This window comes from Dromiciops gliroides, chromosome 4, assembly GCF_019393635.1.
Source record: "Dromiciops gliroides isolate mDroGli1 chromosome 4, mDroGli1.pri, whole genome shotgun sequence".
NCBI lineage: Eukaryota > Metazoa > Chordata > Mammalia > Microbiotheria > Microbiotheriidae > Dromiciops > Dromiciops gliroides.
In genome coordinates, this window is record NC_057864.1 from 19584543 (window position 1) to 19607668 (window position 23126).

Consider the following 23126-nt stretch of genomic DNA (forward strand, 5'->3'; position numbering starts at 1 on the left):
TTTCACATCAAGCCGTCTACACCTGAGAGAGAAAGTGCATGTAAGCCACATTCATCTTCTACAATCTACACTCAAGAAGCAGGAGTTTTCTTTGCCCCTGCCTGGTGTTTCAGTCTAAGGCAGATGTGAACATCTGAGCATCTGGACGGCTGCAAGCAAGGTCAGCAGTGAATGTTTTGGGGAATGTTCTCTCCCCATCCAAGTGGTTTCTGGGTGGGAAGGATGATTTTGGTGCTCAGCCAGAGCCTTGTCAATCTGACTGTTTCAGCCAGCTGCTCCTTTTTCCCATCTCCCACGGTTTCTGTCTCTTTTGTTCTAATAATCTCTCCAGCTTATAACGCCCTCATGAGAATTTTATAGCTCTTGACATAGATCATATGTTTCCCTCAGGAGAGGTGGTTGTTATGTTAGTCAAATGAGTGTGAAAGGTCTCTGCTCGTACGATGCTGTGCAACTCCCCCCCCCCCCACACACACACATTTTGATTCCATTCTCTTTCTTTTGACCTCAAGGAAAACTGGATGGTCAATTTGTCTGTGGGGATGCTCATAAAACATAGGATTTACACGCAAGGGGATGTTAGGTGTCATTTAGATCACTCCACTCCAATCTGTTCTACTTCAATGCATATCAAATATAATCACGGGATCATCGTTTTAGCACTGAGGTTCTTAAATAGTGTGTGTGTGTGTGTGTGTGTGTGTGTGTGTGTGTGTGTGTGTGTGTAATGGACCCCTTTTGTAATGTACTGTATCCTAGAGTGCCCTTCCCGAATTTGGGCTTATCAGTGGTTAAAATAAAATTTAGAGGACCACAAAAGAAACCAAGGATATGAAAATATAGTTATCAAAATGTTAAAAAGGACAAGTTCTTAGACCCCAAATTTAGAACCCTAAAACTAGAACTACAAGGGAACTCAAAGGCTCTTAAGTTCAAGCTCCATCTTTTATAGACCAATCGACAAGCATTTATAAGTCCTTATTCTTTTTGCAGGCACTGTGCCAAGGACTATGGATAGAAAGAAAAAGAGCTTGCATTTCAAATCCTCTGCCTGGCATTTAAAGCCCTTACTGACCTGGCTCTGGGCATTTTCTCTGGCAATCCTCCATGACTGGACTGCTCTTCTTCACTCCAAAGGATTGACTTCCCTATGTTCCTGCAAGTCCCCCCTAAAATCCCACTTACTATAGGAAGCCTTCCCCAACCCTTCTTAATTCCAGTGCCCTCCTTCTAACAACTTCCTGTTTATCCTGCAAGTAGCTTATTTGTACATATTTGTTTGCATGTTGTCTCCCCCATTAGATTGTCAGCACAGTGTCTGGCACATAGTAAGCACTTCATAAATGATTGGAATTTACAAGATACATACAGAGAAGATGCAAGATATCATTAGACAGGGAGGCACCCTATAGAAAGTCACTTTTGAACTGAGCCTTGAAGGATGCTGTGGATTTTAAGAGGCAGAGATAAGGAATCTACATCAGACACCTACATCTCCCCCTCAGGGTTCTAGGAAGAATTGGGCTATTTTGTTTTATTCTCTATCACCACCAGATTCAGGCCCCTTTGCCTGTGTTTCCCCCCACTTTTAGATACCAGTAAACAGCATTCCAGTTCCACTTAAGCCACTCAATATCAATTCACTTTTTTTGGGGGGGGGGGCGGGTTAATGAGGCTTAAGTGACTTGCCCAGGGTCACACAGCTAGTAAGTGTCAAGTGTCTGAGGCCGAATTTGAACTCAGGTCCTCCTGAATTCAGGGCTGGTGCTTTATCCACTGTGCCACCTAGCTGCCCCTTTCAATTCACTTTTACAAAGAGACATTTACTTTGAAGATTTAGCAAAAAGAAAAATAGAAGCATTTGCCTCCCTCCTCACCCCAACACCTTGGGACACTCTCCAATATGTCATTTTGGTTCAGGAAAAGAGCATCAGGCTTAGCACCGTTTCTACATAGCATAGTCCCACCAAATTCAGTTCATGACTGTTGGATGACTCCTTGTCTTAGCTGTCTCCCAAAGGTCAGTCCTGGCTCTTCAGGGCATAGATCTAGATGTGTCTGGCCTGGGTGGAAAGCTTAGCATGTCATCTGATTATTGGACCTTCAGATTCTCAGAATCCTGGAGGCTTGTTCTCCTGACCTTTTGGAACTCACAAGGTTGGGGCCTCCAAATGAAGCACATTCACTCCAAACAAAATAATAAATATCTAAGGTGATGGACCAAGGCCTGGGTACAGTTATCCTTTTCACACTGGGACTTTCTCCATCATGGTTTTGCTATTTTGTGGGTCAGCATAAGAAATTAAATGGGAATTTGAGGGAGTTTGTGGAAGCCACAGATGGCATGTAAAGGTCAGCAGGCAGAAGAAAAGTTTATAAACTCAGAAATGCATAAATATACATATAGTATTATATAATATCAACATGTTTTATCTTTTAATGCCATAATAATTCAGACTTCTTTGGTACAAAGGGAAGGACAAAAGATTTTGTGTGGGTTTTTCCAGACTGCAGAGGTACCATGCCCTTAAACCCTGTGATGTGGAAGGGATAACTATAAATAGGGTCACGTGTCAGCTTAGGAGGAAAGGAGACCCCCTCCTAGCATGGTGACAGAAATTATTATTTTGCTATTATATGAATAATCAATTATTAATTTGGAATCAGGCTCTTCTTTTATTTCCACATTTAGGGTCCAGCACCTATAGAAGGTTGGGCAGTCTCTGAAAGACATGACTGATCGATGAGATTGCCCCAAACCTAAGGGAACATGCTACTCAATCTTGGGCTGGACCCAACCCAACTAGGAGACCTTGCTCTGATTAGAGTCTAAATAGGATCCAGTCTAAGCAAGTTCTTGCCCTGAGGAAATGAGACCCTGTGTTTGCAAGCCTTCACTAGAATTTAGGGTGACCCAGCTCATGGAGGAGAAAACCAACCAAATTGGGCTGGGTGGAGATGAATTCCTCTGTCCATATTGCTGGAGATGGCTGAGTCTCATGATCAAGCCACATTCTCAGCAGAAGGAGCTGAAGACTTCTAGCCCACCTCTTCATTAAATGTCCACTAATCAGGGTTGATTTTCACTTGTCAGGGGCATCCCCTTTTCCAGAAGTATATTAAGGTTTTCACCCTCTCCATGGTTTTGTTTGGTTTTCTGAGAGAAACCACTGGTCAACAATTTGTTAATTATTGGCTATCCTAGTTAACAAATTGATTATTATTTACCCAGAAACTCTGTCTCCTGGGGTTTCTCCACTCATAATGATGGTCTCTCATTTAACACTGTCAGGAAAGATGTCACACCAAGAAGGCCAAAGAGACTCATTGATGCTCTGTTAGTCTTTTGTTTTTGAATACACCCCCAACACTGACTATAGATTGTGGTAAAAGAATGCCATTTGCCACATACTTAGCAGGTCAGATTCACTGATAAAATGGCTTTGCATGTTCCATGCAAATTGGCATGACCAATTCACTTCATCACTTTTCTCCTAAAATATGGCTCCTCATCCTTTCCACAGAGGGAGATGTCATACGAGCCCCTTTGTATTTGTTGACAGTCTCCCTTATACTTGGGAAATAGAAATCATTAAAAGACAGAGGAGTTTATTAATCCCAGAGGAGCCACTATAATTGGTTGAGTAGGATGGGGACAGGATCAACCTTTCGCTTGACCCAGTAATACCACTACTAGGTCTGTACACCAAAGATATCATATAAGAGGGGAAAAGACCAGCATGTACAAAAATATTTAAAGCAGCTTTCTTTGTGGCGGCAAAGAATTGGAAATTGAGGGAATGTCCATCAATTGGGAAATGGCTAAACAATTTGTGGTATATGAGTGTAATGGAATACTATTGTGCTGTAAGAAATGAGGAGCAGGAGGATTTCAGAAAAACCTGGAAGGACTTACATGAACTGATGTTGAGTGAGATGAGCATAACCAGGAGAACATTGTACACAGTAACAGCAACATTGTATGAAGATCAAATGTGATAGACTTGGCTCTTCTCAGCAGTGCAATGATCCAAAACAATCTCAAAGTACCCATGACAAAAAATGTTCTCCACATCCAGAAAAAAAAGAACTGTGGATCTTGAATGCAGATTGAACCATACAGTTTCTACTTTTTAGCTGTTTTTGTGAGTTTTTTCCATTGTGTTCTGATTCTTCTTTCACAATATGACTAATTCAGAAATATGTTTAACGTGAATGTACATATATAATCTATATCAGATTACTTTTCATCTTGGGGAGGGGGGAGAGAAGGGAGGGTGGGAAAAATAATTGGAACTAAAAATCCTATGAAAACAAATGTTGAAAACTATCTTTACATGTAAAAAAAAAAGAAAAGAAAAGAAAAGAAAAATCCCTGGCAGATGTAGGGAGGATTATGGGAGTGGGAAGAGACTTGAGACATGGCAATTGACTAGGAAGCTATTGTAATAGTTCAGGTGTGAGGTGATCAGGGACAGAACTAGAGAGGTAGCTATTCGAGTGTAGAGAGGAGGATACATATGAGAGATATTGTAAAGTTAAAAACAACAAGATTTGGTAGTATATTGAATAAGAGAGTGAGGGGAGGTGGAGACTAGAGGCTGACATTAGTAGGGATGTGGAATGGGTTTTTTGCTATTTTGTAGGAAGAGATAAGACAATATGTTCTGTTTTGTTAATATTGAGTTTTGAATGCCTTGGGACATTTATTTTAAAATAAATAATAGCTAATTATTGATTTGAGACTAGATTTAAGGAGAGAGACTGGGACTAGATATATAAATCTGTAAATCATTTGAATAAAGTTGATCAATATATGGGTGCTCAAATGAGATCATGTAAGACAGTGCAAAAGTAAAAAAGAGTGCCTAGGACACAGCCTTGGGGCACACTTACAGATAGTGGGCATAATACAGATGAAGACTCAACAAAAGAGAAAAAGAAGGAACTATGGGGCATTTGGTAGGAGAAGCAAGACTAAGGAGTATCACCCAAACCAAGAGAGGAGAGGGTAGCTAGGAAGAGAGGAGGTTGACACTGCTAAAAACTGCAGAAAGGTCAAGAAGGATGAGAACTGAAAAAAAGTCATGTGATTTGGCCATTTAAGATCATTAGCAACCTGGAAACATTTCGGTTGGATAATTGAATCAGAAGCCACATTGCAGAAAGTTGAGAAGAGAGTGAAAGATAGTGACTTTTTCAGGGAATTTAGTTGAGAAGGGGAGGAGAGATATTTCCATAAAGCTAAACAGTATAGTAAGATCAAGTGAGGGGTTTTCTTAAGGATAGGGGAAATTTGGGTGTGTTTGAAGTACAAGAAAAGGAGCTCATAAATGGGAAAATGAGAAGAGATTAAAGATATGTGTGAGAGAGAAAGAGAGACAGAAACAGAGAGAGAGAGACAGAGAGAAACACAGAAAAACTGAAATAGGGTAGCAGCTAATAATGATAGTAGGGGCAATCTGCTAGAGAAAATGGAAGGGAATGGGATCAAGGACACTTGTTCAGTTGTCGGACCTGATGAAGGGAATGATGATAAACATCACCACCATCATTAAAAGCATTTGCCAAGCACTGTCCTAAACACTTTAGAATTATTATGTCATTTGATCCTCACAACAACCCTGGGAGGTAGTTGTTGTTATTATCTGCACTTTATAGATGGGGAAACTGAGGCAAAAAGAGGTTAAGTGAATAGCTTAGGATCAGACAACTGGTAAGTATCTGAGACCAGATTTGAACTAAGGATTTCTTGAATCTAGACTACTGTGACACGATAAATAGAGCCACCTCTTCATCAGAGGCTATGGTAAAGGAGGAGACAGTAAGGGATGCTGGGGCATATGAGATGAGAAGAGGAAGATCAGGGCAAATGCCCTTGATATTTTTTCCTTGAAACATGAGGTGGGGTCCTCAACTGAAAGGGTAGGGCAATGAAGTAGTTGTACAAAGTTTGAAGAGAGAAGAGAATGTTAGGAATAACCACAGTGATCTCTATGATAGAGATTCAGATAGGGAGAAGGAATAGGATTTCCTTAGTGTAGTGAGGACCTTATTAAGATTAAACAAGATCATTTACAGTGGACCCAGTCTGTACAATTTCATGAATTCTCCCAGTTTGGGTCACTAGTATGTAAATGGGAGTGGAAAATGTAGGTGGTAGAAGTAATCTAGGGCTGGGTTTTGGCAAGGTATGAATGGTAATAGGTGAAAGGAGCAAGGCATTTGAGAGTGGAGGATGCTGTCTAGTTTAACTGGTTCACCAAGGAGTGTGATTAGAAAAGGAAAGCATAGCTAGACCAAGGGTGATAGTCTGACAAAGGACCAGGGTATAAAGGGTTTGAAGGCCACAAGGTTAGAGAATAGGTAGGACTGGTGAGGCAAAAGAATAAAGGTTAACACAAGTTCAGGAATTGTGGGAGTTTTTGACCATGGGAGATTTTAAGGAATAGTGGGAGTTTTTGACTTATGCTTAATGCCTTGTGCCTGACACCACATCTCCCTCTGTGCCTGGGTGCTAGATGCCTCCCATGCCTACCTCTTTATGCCCACATCTTGTCTTCCCACATGACTCAGGAAACGTTCCCTGTTACCTCCAGAAGCTAGAGCTTTCCCTGCTGAGGTTGCCTTCCATCTGCTCTGTAAGGAGCTTGCATGTCCCTCATCATTTATATGTTGGTCCCCCACTAGCCTGGGAACTCTTGATGGTGGGAACTGTTCAAATCTAACAATGTAGTCCTAGAATGGAAAATGCTCTCTCCCTCCTTCTCCAGCTGTCACACATATATATAGACGCATATGTATATTGATACCTAGTGTATGCCCCTAGTAGAATGTTAGCTTGAGGGGGGTGGGTCCTGCTTTCTGATTTATCTCCTAACAGTGGGGTCTAGCCTAAATTAGAGTTAGAATTCTCCCTAACCTGAACTGAGACTGAAAGAAAGGTAAGAAGCAGAAGAGAGGAGGGAATGGGTTCCAAGCATTTGGCACAGGTGACAGAAAGACACGCAGGAGGGAGAGGAATTACTGAGTTTTCATTAATTCGGATTATGTCAATTGAGGAACAAGATGAATCAGACCAATTCAATTTAGTTCAACCAAATCCTTCCAGGGCCTGACACATATTGTCAATGTAGCAGATGTTTAATAAATTAGTACTTTCTGAGTAGGTGAATTAGGTGCTAGAGATAAAAAGGAAAAATGGACAGAGGACAGACCCTTCCCTCCAGGGCGGTGCATTCTTCTTGGTCATGCCATGGGAGGGGAAGATCAACATATCCACAAATGGGTATATCAGGAAAACCGAGGAAGGTGAAAATACTAACATCCGGGTAGATAAGGGAGGGGTTCCTGTAAGAGATGCGACTGGTGCCTGTGAGGGAAGTGAAGGATTCTGGGGGATGTTCAGGACAAGGGGAGAGCCAGTTCAATTTCTGTATGAAGAAAATGAGGCCCCACAAGATTAAGAGGCTTACCCAAATTTACACCGGTCATGCGAGCCCTGTGCTCCCCAGAGCACTGTCTCCAGGGGATTTGTGAAATAGGACGGGTCCAAAAAGAACCCCCTCCTGATTCCAAATACCAGTTAAATCATTTCTGGCATGGTCTGAACTGTTACAGATGCTGCACGGGGCTCCTTGCCCCCTCCTCGGCGGATTCCATGAAGGCGAGAGTGAGCTGGAGTTGGGGTGAGAGGGCGGGCAGGAGTCTCCTTAGCTGACGCATCTGTATTTATTACAGTCTCTGGGGAGCCCTTGTCTTGGGGGATATCTGAGACCCACGCCCCCTCTCCTCCCGAATGGGGAGGGTTGGAGGCTGGTGAAACTGAAAGAGCACTGGGAAATTGAAGCCAGATTCACCATCTCCACGCACTTCTCTTGTGCCCATCACCACCCCATCCAAGCACTTCTAAGGGGTTCTCATGTCAGCAGGAGAATTTGAAAGCCAACATGACCCCTGGCTGGAAGCCAACAAGCCTGAACCTGCAGTGACACCATATGTCATGTTTACACTTCAACAGAGTCGCTATTGTCCTCCCACCTCAGCTGGGGGCTGCCCCTGGCTGCTACGGTATGTTAGACGTGTTTTTTCTTTTCTTTTTTTTAAGTGAGCCTGTCAGCCAACACCCCTCATACCTATTAGTGTGGGAACTTACTATTCCAGAGAAGTAAGGTTCCTGTTTCAACCTCATAGCACTTAAAAAACCCCCTCTTATGTGGTATATACTAGAAAGAACATTTCACTGAGAATCCCGACACCTAGGTCCAAGTCCAGACTCTGGCTCCTAATAAACCTTGGATGTATCACTGCTATTCTCTTTTGTAAGATTAAGGGGTAACCCCAAATTGGCAAAGATGATTAAAAAAAAGTCCAAGAAGTTAGACACACCAAACCATTATCAATGGAGCTGGGCCTCATGCAACTGCTTTGGAGGACAGTTTAGAATTATGTGCAAAAATTGGCTAAAATTTATGTGCCCAGTAGTCCCAAACTACCACCACTGACCACATATCCCACAGAAGTCAAAGAGAGGGGGAAAGGTCACAATACACCAAATTAATCATAGCATTGTTTTCTGTGGTAGGAAAGAATCAAAAACAAAGCAAAATAAAACAAAAAGGTGCCCATCAATTGGATAAAAACTAAGCCAATTATGATATGGGAATACAATAGGATGCTATCGTGCCTGAAGAAATAACAGATATGGGAACTTCAGAGAAACCTCAAAAGACTCCTGCAAACTAATGCAGAGGAAAACAAATAGAGCAAGAGAACAGAATGTGCTATTTTCATGTAATGTAAAACAAAACTAGCCAAAAAAACCCACTGAAAGGCATAATTATATACATTAATTCAAGTATCGGTTAATTTCAATGTAATGACAAATAACATGTTCCTCTTGTTAAAAGAGGGGTAGCCGACATTGGGTATGGAATGATGTATACTCCGTCAAATATGGTGAATACATAGGTTAGTTTTGCTTAACTATTTTTCCTAGAAGGGAGAGTTCTGCTATGGAATAGGGTGGGGTACTTATTTAGAAATGACTGTCATGATTGAAGTATAATTTTATTTCTTAGTTCCTCTTTCTAAAGTCATTTTGTCTATTTTCTTTCACAATCTGACTAATGTGAAGATGTTTTTCATGACCGCACATGTATGACATACCGAATTGCTTGATTTCTTAGGGAGAATTGAGGAGGGAGAGAGGAAGAAAATTTAGAACACAAAGTTTTTAAAAAATCAATGTGGAAAAATTTGGTCTTTTTCCTTACATGTAACTTGAGCAAAATTCCAAATTAAAAAAAATTTAAATAAATGACTCATTTTTTGGGGGGGGGGGAGGAAAGTGAGGCAATTGGGGTTAAGTGACTTGCCCAGGGTCAAACAACTAGTATGCTTCAAGTGTCTCAGGCTGGATTTGAACTCAGGTCCCCCTGTCTTCAGGGCCAAGGCTCTATACACTGCTCCACCTAGCTGCCCTGACTGTCATTAAAAAAAAACGCTCAATAAAACAGTTTAAAATATGAAGACAAAATAAAATGTAGTACTAGCGTCAATGATCTCTACCCCAGAGATGACCAATGCTGTTCCTGTAGCTTGAGGATGTGGATGAACATTTTATATATATGGTTGAATTGATATTCTATGAGGAACCATTGCTTGTTTAACCTGTAATGAATGGAATGAATGTGAGTGAGGCACAAGAAAGAGGGTGAGGGAGACTTTTGTTTTCTTTAGGGAACTATTTTAACTTTTATCTTTTTTAAAAGGATGAAGAGAATTCCTCAGAAAAGACAATGCTTTGTACCTCAAATGAATAAATAATGAAATGACTGTAGAACCAAGAAAAAAAGATATTTTTACACTTTCTACTGTCCAGTTAACAACTGAGGGGAGGAAATGAGGTGAAAACACAGCTGATTAAAGCTCCCCAAGATATTTGTTTGAACCATATTCTTTTGACAAGCTAAAAGACATGCAAACTGTGTCTACATGAATAAAATACACGGCTTGTATACTAGACCTGCATTTAACCCATATCTCTTGACCCCATAACTAGTGCTCATTCTGCTGTACAAGCCTTCTCTATTTCTTAGTAAATAAAAGCTTCTTAGTGAAAGAGAATCATTCACCACTTCTTCCAGGAACATTGCTCCCCTGCATGGATAAAAGAAAATGTAAAAAATAAAATAGACATATCAGTAGATGATAGATGGATAGATGGATAGATATATGTGGATGGATATATTGATATAGATGGAAGGATGGATGGGTTTGGATTCACATTCTGTGCCAGATCCTTACTTTTTCTCAGCTTCTGTGACTTGGTTTTTTATAAAAAGTGAGAATAAGGAAACCTTTGCATCTATTAGAAATAGAGGCCCTGAGTTCAATTATGGCTCTTCCATTTACTAACTTGTATAACCTAGGCCAAGTCACATCAGCCCCCTAGGTCTTCATTTTCTCAACTAAACATTATTAAATGTGTATTTATAAATTATATATAGTTTGTACTAATGACCTTTGAGGTCTCTTCTTTTTCTATATTGATAATCCTATATTCCCAGTGGATTGTAAGAATCAAGTGAAATAATGAATGGGAAAAGATTTTATAATTATCATTGCTATATAAGTGAAAACTATTATTAGGTGAATAAGGCCATTGCCTACATAGTATGATTTAAGACACCTTTAGGAATACTAACTGATAGTTATATAAGTTTTAAGGTTTATAAAGGACTTTAAATACCTTTTTCCCACTTGGACCACACAATAACTTTGAGAAGTAGGTACTTGGGATATTATTATCAATATTTTTACAGATGAGGAAACTGAGAGAGGTGAGATGACTTGTCCAGTGTTGTAGGGTATACTAATAACAGGATTAGAAGTCCTGAATTCCCAGCCCAACGGTCATGGAATCATAGAATTTCAGGGCTGGAGGGAACTTAGTGGAAATCTAGACAAACCTATAGACAAAAAGGAAGTCTCATCACCTGACAACTGACAGATAGGCATCCATTTTTGCTTGAAGACCGTGCTGAGAGGGAAGCCACCAACAACATGAGCCCAACCTTTTCAAAACCAAGCCCAGTGATTAGGGGTGCTCATTCTTTGCCACAAAATGCAGCAAGTATGTTCATTCCCTTATGAAATACTATTCCAATGAAAACTGGTGATTTGGCACAAGGCAGGATTTATGACTGGCCGCTTAATGGGGAGAAAAATAACTGGGAGGGTTAATGCAGAGCCGATCTGAGCCTGTGGTCCCACTGTGGAGTAATGGAGTTTACTTTTCTCTCAGCCCAGGTGCATTAATTTCTTAAACAGGGCCCTAATGAGCTTGGCTTACTTAGAGGGAAAATAATTGATGGGCCAATTTAAAGTAGGCAGAACGTCAGATTTTCCCAGGCTCTGAAGGAAAAACAGAACACCTAAATAATAATGGAGCGTGGTTGGCCATAAGTCATTCTCATTTGATGTCATTTGATCTTGACTTAGGCTGCGTCTATTCTCACCAAGTGAATTCTAAGATGGCGGTAATTATCTGGAGAATTTGAGCATCAAACAAATGAACAAATCAATGGAGACAGAGACAGAGACAGAGAAATAGAGAGAGAGAGATGAATAAATGTATATGAGCAAAGCATTTTCTGGCTCCATATTCTAATGAAAGCCTCTAAAATACCTGTTGATTCTGAATTACCTTATTTGCAAACTCTTGTACTATGAGATCATCTCAGTTTATGTGAGGTAATTCACACAACTGTTCTGCCTACTTTATAGTTATTCTCCATTCTCCCTAAATCCTCAGTAGCTGGAGTAATCTAACCTACATTGTCTGTCCATTCCCTTCCGTCTTCCATTGCAATATTCCAAGCCAGGAAAGAGCAATGTAATAATAATAATAATAATAACTACAACATCAGCAATCATCATTACTTTTATTGTTGCTGTTATTGATTTTAAGAAAAGACTGGGCTCTTAATCATAAGGAAGTTATAGAAAGATGAACACTTCCTCAACAAGAAAGAAGAGTAATAGTCGTACTTAGAGCTTGCAATAAAAAAAGGTTAAAAACTCACAGAAATACTTTGGGAACAAGCTGAAGACTTCACTGACCAACATTCCAAGCTAATAAATGATATGCACCACTAGGTTTGTCAAATATACCTGGAAGTGATTTAATCTCAGATAGAGTCTATGAAATAGATCTGGGACAAGAGTGCAATCAAAGGCAGTAAGGTAGAATTATTCACATGAACTCAGACCCAGCTATGCCAAGAGACAAATAAATGACTGAGCCATATAGATTTGTTCATGGAAAAAAGCAATGGAGCCAGAAATTACCAAGGAAAACATGACCTGTTGGCTATAATGACATGTCCGAAGCTTGCTATCTTTCATGAACTAGAATATGACATATCCCCAAAGTACTAAAACAAATTTCAAAATATCCTAAAGAATTTTGACGATATACTGTCCTGGAGGTGGAACATTATCAAGACTCAACTGTTGTCCCAAATTGCCTGCACAAGGAAATTTGTACAAACAAAACCAATGCAGCCAAGATTAAAAGGAAAGCAGAAAATGGGAGGGGGTGGTTTTTTAAAAGCAAAAGGCTAAGGTAGAGTCATTCTGTTACATTGTTGGCTATTGCATTTGTCCTGAAGATTTTGCCTTCAGTAAGCCTACTGAAGATGAGTTATATTTTAAGGAATATATTCAATTATATATATTTCGATATTAATGTATAATTTATATAAGACTATGTATGTAATCACATACATATATACTATATGTTATATAGTATTGTTATATATTAATATATAATTTATATAATACCATGTGTATAATAGTAAACATACAATATATTGCATATGGGTATGATACCATCTATATAATATTGCTAGTTATTTTCTTCCCCTGTATCAATAGTCTACAGAATATTAAACATAAAATCACAAGAAGTGAATGGCCACCTATCCTAGCCTCACTTCTATCTGACATCCATAAGGCAAAATGCAAACAACAAGAGTAAGAATAATTTTTTAAATCCCAAGCACAATTCACACTTAAACAACGCTTTTCAGGGGACTTGCCTCAGGATCCTTTGGAGACCAAATCATGAAAATTCTTTGGGCCTCAGTAATCTACTCCATAAAATGAGGGCATGGTGCTTTGATGACTCCTAAGGTCTTTTCTGACTAACTTTTCATAGAGCTTTTTCAGCTTTCAGAGAGTCTTACCTAATCCCCATAATTGCTCTGGGTGATAGACACAGCAGGTTTAATGATCCCCTTTCATAAATTAGGAAACTGAAATCCAGTAGAATGGAAGCTGTCTTTCATTCTCAAAGAGAAGCATGATATCAGGAGGTGATGTCATAATTTACAGTGAATTGGATTTTAAGTGAGGGAGGGCTGTGCAAAGTCACCAGCTTCACGCTCTCCTCCAGAGCCATCCGGGTCCAGTGGCAAAATATAAATCAGGATGACTGGAGATGACCCCAGATGTTTGAGGCAACTGGAGTTAAGTGACTTGCCCAGGGTGGCACAGCTATAAGTGTGAAGTGTCTGAGGCTGAATTTGAAATCAGGTCTTTTTGACTTCAGGCCCAGTGCTCTATCCACTGTGCCACCTAGCTGCCCTCAATGGAAGTTGCACAGCTAATAGATAGCATAGATCAGAGTAGGACCCAATCCTCCCAAATCTGAAACCCAGCCCCAGCCCCAGCCCCACCTAAAGCTGTAACTAGGGTGGGACCATCAAAGCTTTTATCCAGGCAGAGAATGTTGAAGGTCTCAATAGGGCCTTCTTTTCCTAGGGCTCACTTCCCTTAATTATCATATCCCAAGCGGTGGTAGCAAGGGGCCTCAGCCCAATCCATGTTTCTTTTCCCGTTCACAGTTTAGAAACCTTGAGTTTTGCTGTTGTGGTTAGTACTCACTTCCCTTAGTAGCTTCACCCAAGGTGCGCCTACTCACACTCCTGCATCCTACCCCATCACCATTTGCTCTGATTCCATTGGCTTGGGCTGTTTTCTCCCTCAATTGCCATCTCTCATGTCACAAACACACTTCTCTACAAACCTAAGTGGTCCAAGAAAACCCACCTTGCTCTGGTCAAACTTAATAAAACCTGAGATTCTGGTGAACCCAGAGATCATCTAACTCTATTTCTTCTCCATATTTATTTCTCTTAGAAATCACCCATTCTTGCTCCCTAACCTGCTATTTGCTCAAATTGTAGGCTGTGAAGCTTATATTGTATATCCAGGGTTATGGGTTTTGTAGAGACAGAAATATGTCAGTCCTGAACTTGGAGTAAGAATAACTAGGATTCGAATTCTCCCTTGAATGTAGATAGTGTGAAAGAATACTGGATTGGAAGTTAATGGACCTCGATTTAAATGCCAATTGAAATTCTGGCTTAGTTTCATGACCCTTGATAAGTCAATTCACCTTTCCCAGTCTCTGTTTCCTCATCTGTCAAATGAGGGGGGTTGATTTGATGATCTCTAAAGTCCTTTCCAAAGCTAAATCTGTGATCCACTTAACTGAGCTGTGTGAATGTAGGCCTGTCACTTGGCCTCACTGGGACTCAGTGGGAACAGTAAAAGCAACTACTTCAGATGGTGGTTGTGAGCTTCAAAATGAGATAGTGTATGTCAAGTGCTTTGGAAAACTCCCAGCATCAGATTACCACCACCACCACTACCAGCATTATCATCATCTTTAAATGAAAATCTGTAGATTCAGTGCAATTGACAATGGTGACATTAACACTCTCAAATTCCTGGAACTGTCCTTAAAGAGAACTGATGATATTCAGACCTTTCTTCAAATTCCAGTATGCCCAACTGTTGTCCTCAGGGATGTGTTCTCAGTGCCTTAAAAAATTATTGTTATCTTTTGTTTTTACAAAATTTTCATTTCCCAATATATTCTTCCCTATGTCATGTCCCTGAATTGTTATAGCATAGCATCATAGCATTGCATGGCATGGCATGTCATAGATAAATAGATAGATAGATAGATAGATAGATAGATAGATAGATAGGGATCATACTGTGCTCTGAGGTTTTCAAAGTCTTTTAAAATATCTTATTTGATGCTCACAACAACCCTGAGAGGTAGGTGGTATTATTATCCCCACTTAACAGATGAGAAAACTTAGGCAGATAGAGGTTAAGTGACTTGTTCAGGGTAGCACGTTAAAGTCAGGTCGTCCTGACTCCAAGTCCACTGTAATACAGTCCAGCAAAATGAAATAATTGATTTTTTTTAGTAATGGTGGTTGGAAAAGATGAATGGAAAGGAAGAGAAATAAACAGAGAGACAAAGGTAGATACAGAAATAGAAAGGAGACAGGGAGATAGTACCAGATTCAGAAATGGAGGGAGAAGGGGGAGGGAGGGAGGGAAAGAGAGAGAGAGGGAGGGAGAGAGGGAGGGAGGGACAAGATGAAGGAGGAGGAGGAGGAGGAGGAGGAGGAGGAGGAGGAGAAGAAGAAGAAGAAGAAGAAGAAGAAGAAGAAGAAGAAAAAGAAGAAAAAGAAGAAGAAGAGCTAGAATTTATATACACCTACTCTGTGATGTCATGACTTGCACTGAATTGGATTTAAGTGAGAGATTGCTGTGCAAAGTCACCAGCCTTACTCTCTCCTCCAGAACCATCTGGGTGCAGGGGAAAGATAGAAATCAGGATGATTGGAGATGACCCTGGACCTTTAAGGCAATTGGGGTTAAGTGACTTGCCCACGGTCACACAGCTAGTAAGTGTCTGAGGTGAGATTTTAAGTCAGGTCCTCTTGACTTCAAGGCCAGAGCTCTATTCACTGTGGCACCTAGCTGCCCGTTTTATTAGCAAGCATTATTAATTTATTAATTTATTTAATCATAAGTATTTAATTAGGATTAACAATAAATTTATTTAAATAATTTATTATTATTGCCATGCATTATACTAAGCATTGATATAAATACAAAAGCAAAGATAACCCATGCCCTTAAAAATCCTACATTCTTTTTTTTTTTTTTCGTTTTTGATGAGGCAATTGGAGTTAAGTGACTTGCTCAGGGTCACACAGCTGGTAAGTGTCAAGTGTCTGAGGTCAGATTTGAACTCAGGGCCTCCTGAATCCAGGGCCAGTGCTCTATCCACTGCGCCACCTAGCTGCCCCTAGAATCCTACATTCTTTTTTTTGGGGGGGGGGGAGGCAATTGGGGTTAAGTGACTTGCCCAGGGTCACACAGCTAGTGAGTGTTAAGTGTCTGAGGCCAGATTTGAACTCAGGTACTCCTGACTCCAGGGCCAGTGCTCTATCCACTGCACCACCTAGCTACCCCTAGAATCCTACATTCTAATGAAAAGGAATAACACTTATAGGAGAGTGGTGGCCAAAAAGAGGTCCTTTGGTCCATAAAGTTGTAGGGGTGAGTGGGATCATAAAGAAATAGATTGGTACACTCCATCCAGGACCAATGTCAGAGTTGTTTTGCTCATTTCCAAGACTAGATGGGGGAGGTGAGGAAATATCAAGGAAAGGATGTCAAGCTGGTGGGAAATGATGTACAGAAAAAGACTTCCAAAAAGTGCATAGTTGAAGTACAAGAATGGTTGGATCAATAGTAAAAAAGGGTTTGGAGACACTAATCAGGAGAGTGAGGTTTCAGGGAGAGAAAGAGAGGAAAAAACAAGACAGAAAAGGACTATACAAAGAGAAAGAGGTTTGCAATACATAGGGATGGAAGAATCTAGAGAAAGAAGAAGGAAAAAGAATTTAAAAGAGCCAAAAAGTAAGGAGGCTATAAAGAGATAAAGAAGGACAAAAATAAAGACAAAACAAGGAAGAAAAGGAAAGAGTTAGAGATACTTATTTTCCCCCAAAATGATGAAAAAGCTAAAAAATAAAATCTTTAAATGTATAAAAGTGAATCTTGGGGATACCTCTTTTATTGATGATGGAATCCAAGTTTCTGGAAGAGAGGTCCTTTTGGCTACAACATCATCTTGGACCTAACTGGTGATTGTAGATTTTAAAGCAATCTTTAAAAAAATACCATATATTGGATTTACTCCATGATGGGAGGCATTCCAGGTGGGGATTTTAGAAGCTTTTAAAGGTTCACTGGACCATCATAAAGAAATAACAAAGAAAAAAATCCTTTGCAAGCACATGGTTTTAGAAGCTTTTTAAAAAGCCTTTGGGGCTTATTTTTAGAGCAAGAATTAACCTTGTAAAGCTTCTAAAGGGGCCACAGAGGACCCAATCACTTCAGCCACCTTAGATGAGAGACTTGAAACAGCTGTTCCAGGCACTCACAAATCAACTTTTCCCATTTTATATTTGTCCAAATATTAGGGTATTAATCCAACCTACCACATTCTTACAAGAGTAGACTATTACTGCCATAACTGGTTTGTCTGCATTTGTCCCAGGGACAAATGGACTGCCTCAAGGGGATAAGTGTCTTATTAGTGGAGATATTACAGTAAAACCCAATGACCACTTACCTGGGATATCACAAAGGGGATTCCTATCGAGATATGGGTTGGACTAGATGCCTTTGTGTTTGCTTCCAACTTTGAATTTCTGCCATTAAATGAATAGTATCTGAAAACAAGTAGAGGCCCTTCCAGAGCCCAGACTCTCATGATAAGAGCTTGCTGAAGGGTCATTGTACAAATGAAGGACAGCATCAAAATATCATGGAGGGATGATTTGGATCCATGTGATGTGGTTAAGCTGTGACCCAGATTCAGATGAAAGAGAAAACATTGCCAAGCGCACAATTGAACCATGTCCTACCCCCCCCCCCCCAAATGGACTAATCACAGCAGATCCATTCCTCTTCTGGGCCTACCTTGATTCAGCCTTTAGGGAAAATATGGTGCTTCTCTTGTATTAAATGATATTGATGGCTGACAATAGCCACCCTTCCCCAAACTAGGTTTGTATTTAAGTGTAATGGAAAACTGAACTTCTGAGCAGTTAAAGGTGTGGACCTGGAGCTAAGAAGAGACTTAAGGTCCAATCCTGGCTCAAGCAATTTCTAGCTACATGATCCTGGACAAGTCTTGTAGCCTCTCTCAGAGTTAGTTTCCTTATGTATAAAATGAGGATAATAATAGACCTTACTTCATAGGGATGTGATGAGGATAGAATGAAATAAACCAGTGCATTGCAAAATTTAAAGTGCTTTATTATTATTAATATCAGTAGTATTCATATTATTATTCATATTATTCACATTCCTATTCTTATTATTCTCCTTATTATCATTTTTGACAGGTCTGAATTTGAACCCAGGCTCTGACAGTTTTTCTACTTTGGTTCCAGTCAAAGAAATAGACAGCATTGCTTTCAACGGAAAAGCCCAGTAAAAAAAAGATGGAGGTTCATCTTCAGAAGGTTGGTCATTTATTGTTGAAGTCTTTAGCCATGCCTTATTAGTTTGCTTATGAAGAGAAGAGGAAGTAAGTATCTTTTGTTGCTTGGGAGGCCTACTCATGTGGGGTTTTAATGCATGGAATGTATTCGATGCATTTTTCATTTTACAAGGCTAGTTGACTGATTCTGTCCTGCTGGACTAACTGTCCTGTGCTCTAACTAGCCAAGCATGTTGTACCAAAGGACCCTTTTAGAGAATAGCATTGGGAAGAAGTGAAAGGGGAAGGACTGGATGTTGAAGACAATTCCCTCCTACTCTTTGTTCTTCAGGGTGGGGGCAATGGAAAATGTCTATTGGCAGAATGCCCAGGATATTTGTGTGAGTTGTTGCCTATACTCATTTGATCATACTTCAATTTGATTCTACAAATACTTATTAAATGCCTACTGAATGCAGATCAGTATCAGGTGAAGAAGATTTAAAGGAGACATGAATAGTTTTCAAAGGAATTTTTAGTCATTTTAGTCAGGGATTGCAGGGGAGCAGAAAGGGAATACCAAATGCGCGCGCGCGCGCGCACACACAGTGTCAAAAGATAATTGATGCTTGCATCATCAGAAACTTCATATATATATGTGTGTGTATATATATATTATATATACATATATACATGTATATATACGTATGTATATATGTGTATATATATGTGTGTGTGTATATATATTATATATACATATATACATGTATATATACGTATATATATGTGTGTGTATATATATATTATATATACATGTATACATGTATATATACGTGTGTATATATGTGTATATATGTGTGTGTGTATATATATGTGTGTGTGTATATATATTATATATACATATATACATGTATATATACGTATATATATGTGTGTGTGTGTGTGTATATATATATATATATATATATATATATATATATATATATATATATTACTCAGGAGCAGCTTGCGCGCAGCTGAGATGGGCCTTCTAGCTCGGGAGGAAGAAAAACGAATGAGACACAGAAACCTACGGGCAACAGAGAGCACAGTTTTCCAATGTCCTTGTTGCGGCAGGAGCTGTGGCTCCCATATCAGACTGCACAGCCACACTGTGACCTGTGGCTCTTCAAGGTCCATGGTCGTCCGAGACTGGTATATATATATATATAAACTTAGAGTCAGAAAGAACTGGGTTCAGGATGAGCCTGTGACACATGCTATCCACTCTTTCCACTGTATTCTCTGGAATGCCTGCTCCATAGGTAACAAACATGCTTTCATCTTTTTTTTTTTTTCTTTTCCATTCCTTGCATCTCCTGAATCTTACTGAGACCTGGATCTCTCCTGAAGACACAATTTTCTTGGCTGCCCTTTGCAGCAATGTTGGCACCTTCACTCATTCCCCTCAACACACTGGTCAAGGTGGGGAAGTTGTAATGCTCCTTGCTCCCCATTTTTACTTCCAGGTTCTCTCTCTACTACCATTACTCAGTGACCTCTCCTCCTTTGAGTAAGTCTTTCACTTCATATTGACTATCCCAAATTGTTGTCTACTGATTTTTATAATGGTACTTAGTGAGTTGACTAACTCACACTTTCTCTCCTTCCCAACCCCAACTTCATACTAGGGAACTTCAACATATTTATTGATACTTCCTCAAAAACCCTGACTTCCAGTTCCTTATCTTACTCACTTCTCATATCCTACTCCCTCCATTCCACCTCAGCTACACACAGAGATGGTCATACCCTTGATCGTGTCATCACCCACAAATGTGCCACCTCCATCTTCATAAACTCTGAAATTCCCTTTTCTGATCACAATCTGTTGGCATTCCATCTCTCCCTTTGCCTTTCAACCCCAAACCCTGTTCTTTATCCTCACCATGACTTCTAATCCCTTGACCTTTTAGTTCTCTCTCAGGCCATCATTCCTACCCTGACTACATTCTCTTTTCTTCCCCATCTTGATCCTTTAGTGAACCAATTCAACTCTGCACAGTCTTCTCCTTGTTCTTTTTTTTTTTTTTTAGTGAGGCAATTGGGGTTAAGTGACTTGCCCAGGGTCACACAGCTAGTAAGTGTTAAGTGTCTGAGGCCGGATTAGAACTCAGGTCCTCCTGACTCCAGGGCCGGTGCTCTATCCACTGCGCCACCTAGCTGCCCCTCTCCTTGTTCTTTTACATATCATTGATCTTCCCCTGCCAAACCTTAGTCCTGTAACAATTGGAATGACTCCACCTGCTGGAGACTTACTGTAGAAGAGTTCCACCCATGAAGCGAAGGTCTTTGAGGGCAAGACCAGGAGTCTTTTCTTTGGCGTCAGGAAGTGACGCGGGCTAGTGGGAGGAGGAAGGAAGAGACTGGCGCTAGGTCTCATGCTCTTTCCTTTGGACTCTGGTGGAGAGCGGAGCTAGAAATGTGCTCTCCCTTTAATAGATAGGAATCTAGGCCTTTCTCTCTCTCTTTACCAAATTCTTGTTTTCCTTAATAAATGCTTAAAAGCCTAACTCTTGCTAAAGCTTATAATTTATTGGTGACCACTCATTAGATATTTTAGACAGTTTAGCTAGAATTTTAACCCTTAACAGTCCTATATTACTTCCCATCATCCACTACCTTCATTCCTACTGACATGCTGCTGAATGAAGATGCAGAAAATCATAAAACTGTGATCCACTATAAATTGATTTTACATGAGCTCAATCAGGGCCCTCATTGATGGTTGGCAATCCATTTACATTTTCCTAATTGATTCACTTTCATGCTAACCACAGGATTCTTCCAAATATTTTCATCCCTTCTCAAATCTTCCATGGTTTTCCTGCCCCCCCCACTCTCTCAATTGAGAATCTTCATATTTTAATGAAAAAAATTAAGACCATTTCCCAAGAGCTCTCTCTTCTCCCCTCTTTTTCTACTCATATTTCATAAATGCCTCCTACCTATTTCCTCCTTTATCCATGTATCACAGGAGGTGCCAAGGCTAATTCCTCTACTTATACAAGTGATCCCATTCTATGTCCTTTTTTCCACCAGATGGACTCCTTCATCATCCTCATTCTCTCAATTATCTTCAATCTTTGCCTGTTCATGGATCCTTCCCTATGGATTACAAACATTCCTATGTCTCTCATACTTCAAAAAATCCCTCATTTAATCCGACCATCCATGATAGCCATCATCCCATTTCTCTTGTCTCTTTTGTAGCTAAACTCTTTGAGAAGACCATCTAAAGTAGGTGTCTATACTTCCTCTTCACTCATTATGTCACTCTCTAAATTCTAGGTTCCAACCTCACCATTCAACTGAAAATCGTCTACCAAAATTACTGATGATCTCTTAATTGCCAAATATAACTTTCTTTTCTAAATCCTCATCCTTCTTGACATCTCTGAAGGCTTTGACACTGTTGATCACTCCTTGATATTCTCTCTTCTCTTGATGTTACTCTCTCCCACTTCTCCTCCTATCTATCTGACCACGCCTTCTCAACCACCTTTGCTGAATCTTCACCCAAGTCAGACTCCATAACCTAAACCACCCCGTGGGTGTCCCTTAGGGCTCTATCTTAGACTTCCTTCTCTTCTCTCTATTCTATTTCACTTGATACTATCAGCTCTTATGGATTAAAGTTTCATCTCTATGCTGATGATTCTCATATATACTTGTCCTAAATACTAAAGTTTATTACTAAAACCTTTCTGCTAATCTTCACTCTTGCTTCTTTAATTGCTTATGGACATCTTTAAATGGATGTACAGCAGGTATCTTAAACTCAACATGCCAAAATTGAACTCTATCTTTTCCCTCTTCCCTCTTCCTAATTTCCTTATTTTTAAATTTTATTTATTTATTTATTTTTTTTGCAGGGCAATGAAGGTTAAGTGACTTGCCCAGGGTCACACAGCTAGTAAGCTAGTAAGTGTCAAGTGTCTGAGGCCAGATTTGAACTCAGGTCCTCCTGAATCCAGCGCTGGTTCTTTATCGACTGTGCCACCTAGATGCCCCCCTAATTTCCTTATTAATGTTGAGAGGGGTCACCATTCTTCAAGTCACCCAGGGTCACAACCTAGATATCATTCTCTATTCCATACTCATTTTACCCACCATATCTAATCTGTTGCCAAGGACTATAGATTTTGCCTTTGCAATGTCTCTTGAATATGCCCCTTTCTCTCCTCTGACAGCACCACCGCTCTAATATAAGCTTTCAATACCTGGACTGTTGTAATGCAATAGAAAATTAAAAGACAATTCTACTCTCAAAAAATTCTCAGTCTAATAGGGAAGATAAACATGACAAGAACTTTGTTCAAATAAACCACATAGAAGAAAAATTGGAAATAATCAACAGAGGTAAGGGTTACTGTGACAAGTAGCATTTTAGCAAGGAAGCCAAAGACAGAGATGCCAGGTGTGCGGTCTTCCTGCCTCAATTGTCTGCCTCCTCCATTTTATCCTTTACTTACCCGCTAACGCAATCTTCCTAAAGCACAGATGTGGCCGTGTTACTTCATGGCTCACCTCCAGGATCAAATATAAAATCATTTGTTTGAAATTCAAAGCCCTTCATAACCTGCTTTCCTTCCTTTTCTAGACTTCTCATTATACACACACACACACACACACACACACACACACACACACACACACCACCACCACCACCACCCACAGGCTGTAACCCAGTGCACTGGCCTCCTTTTCA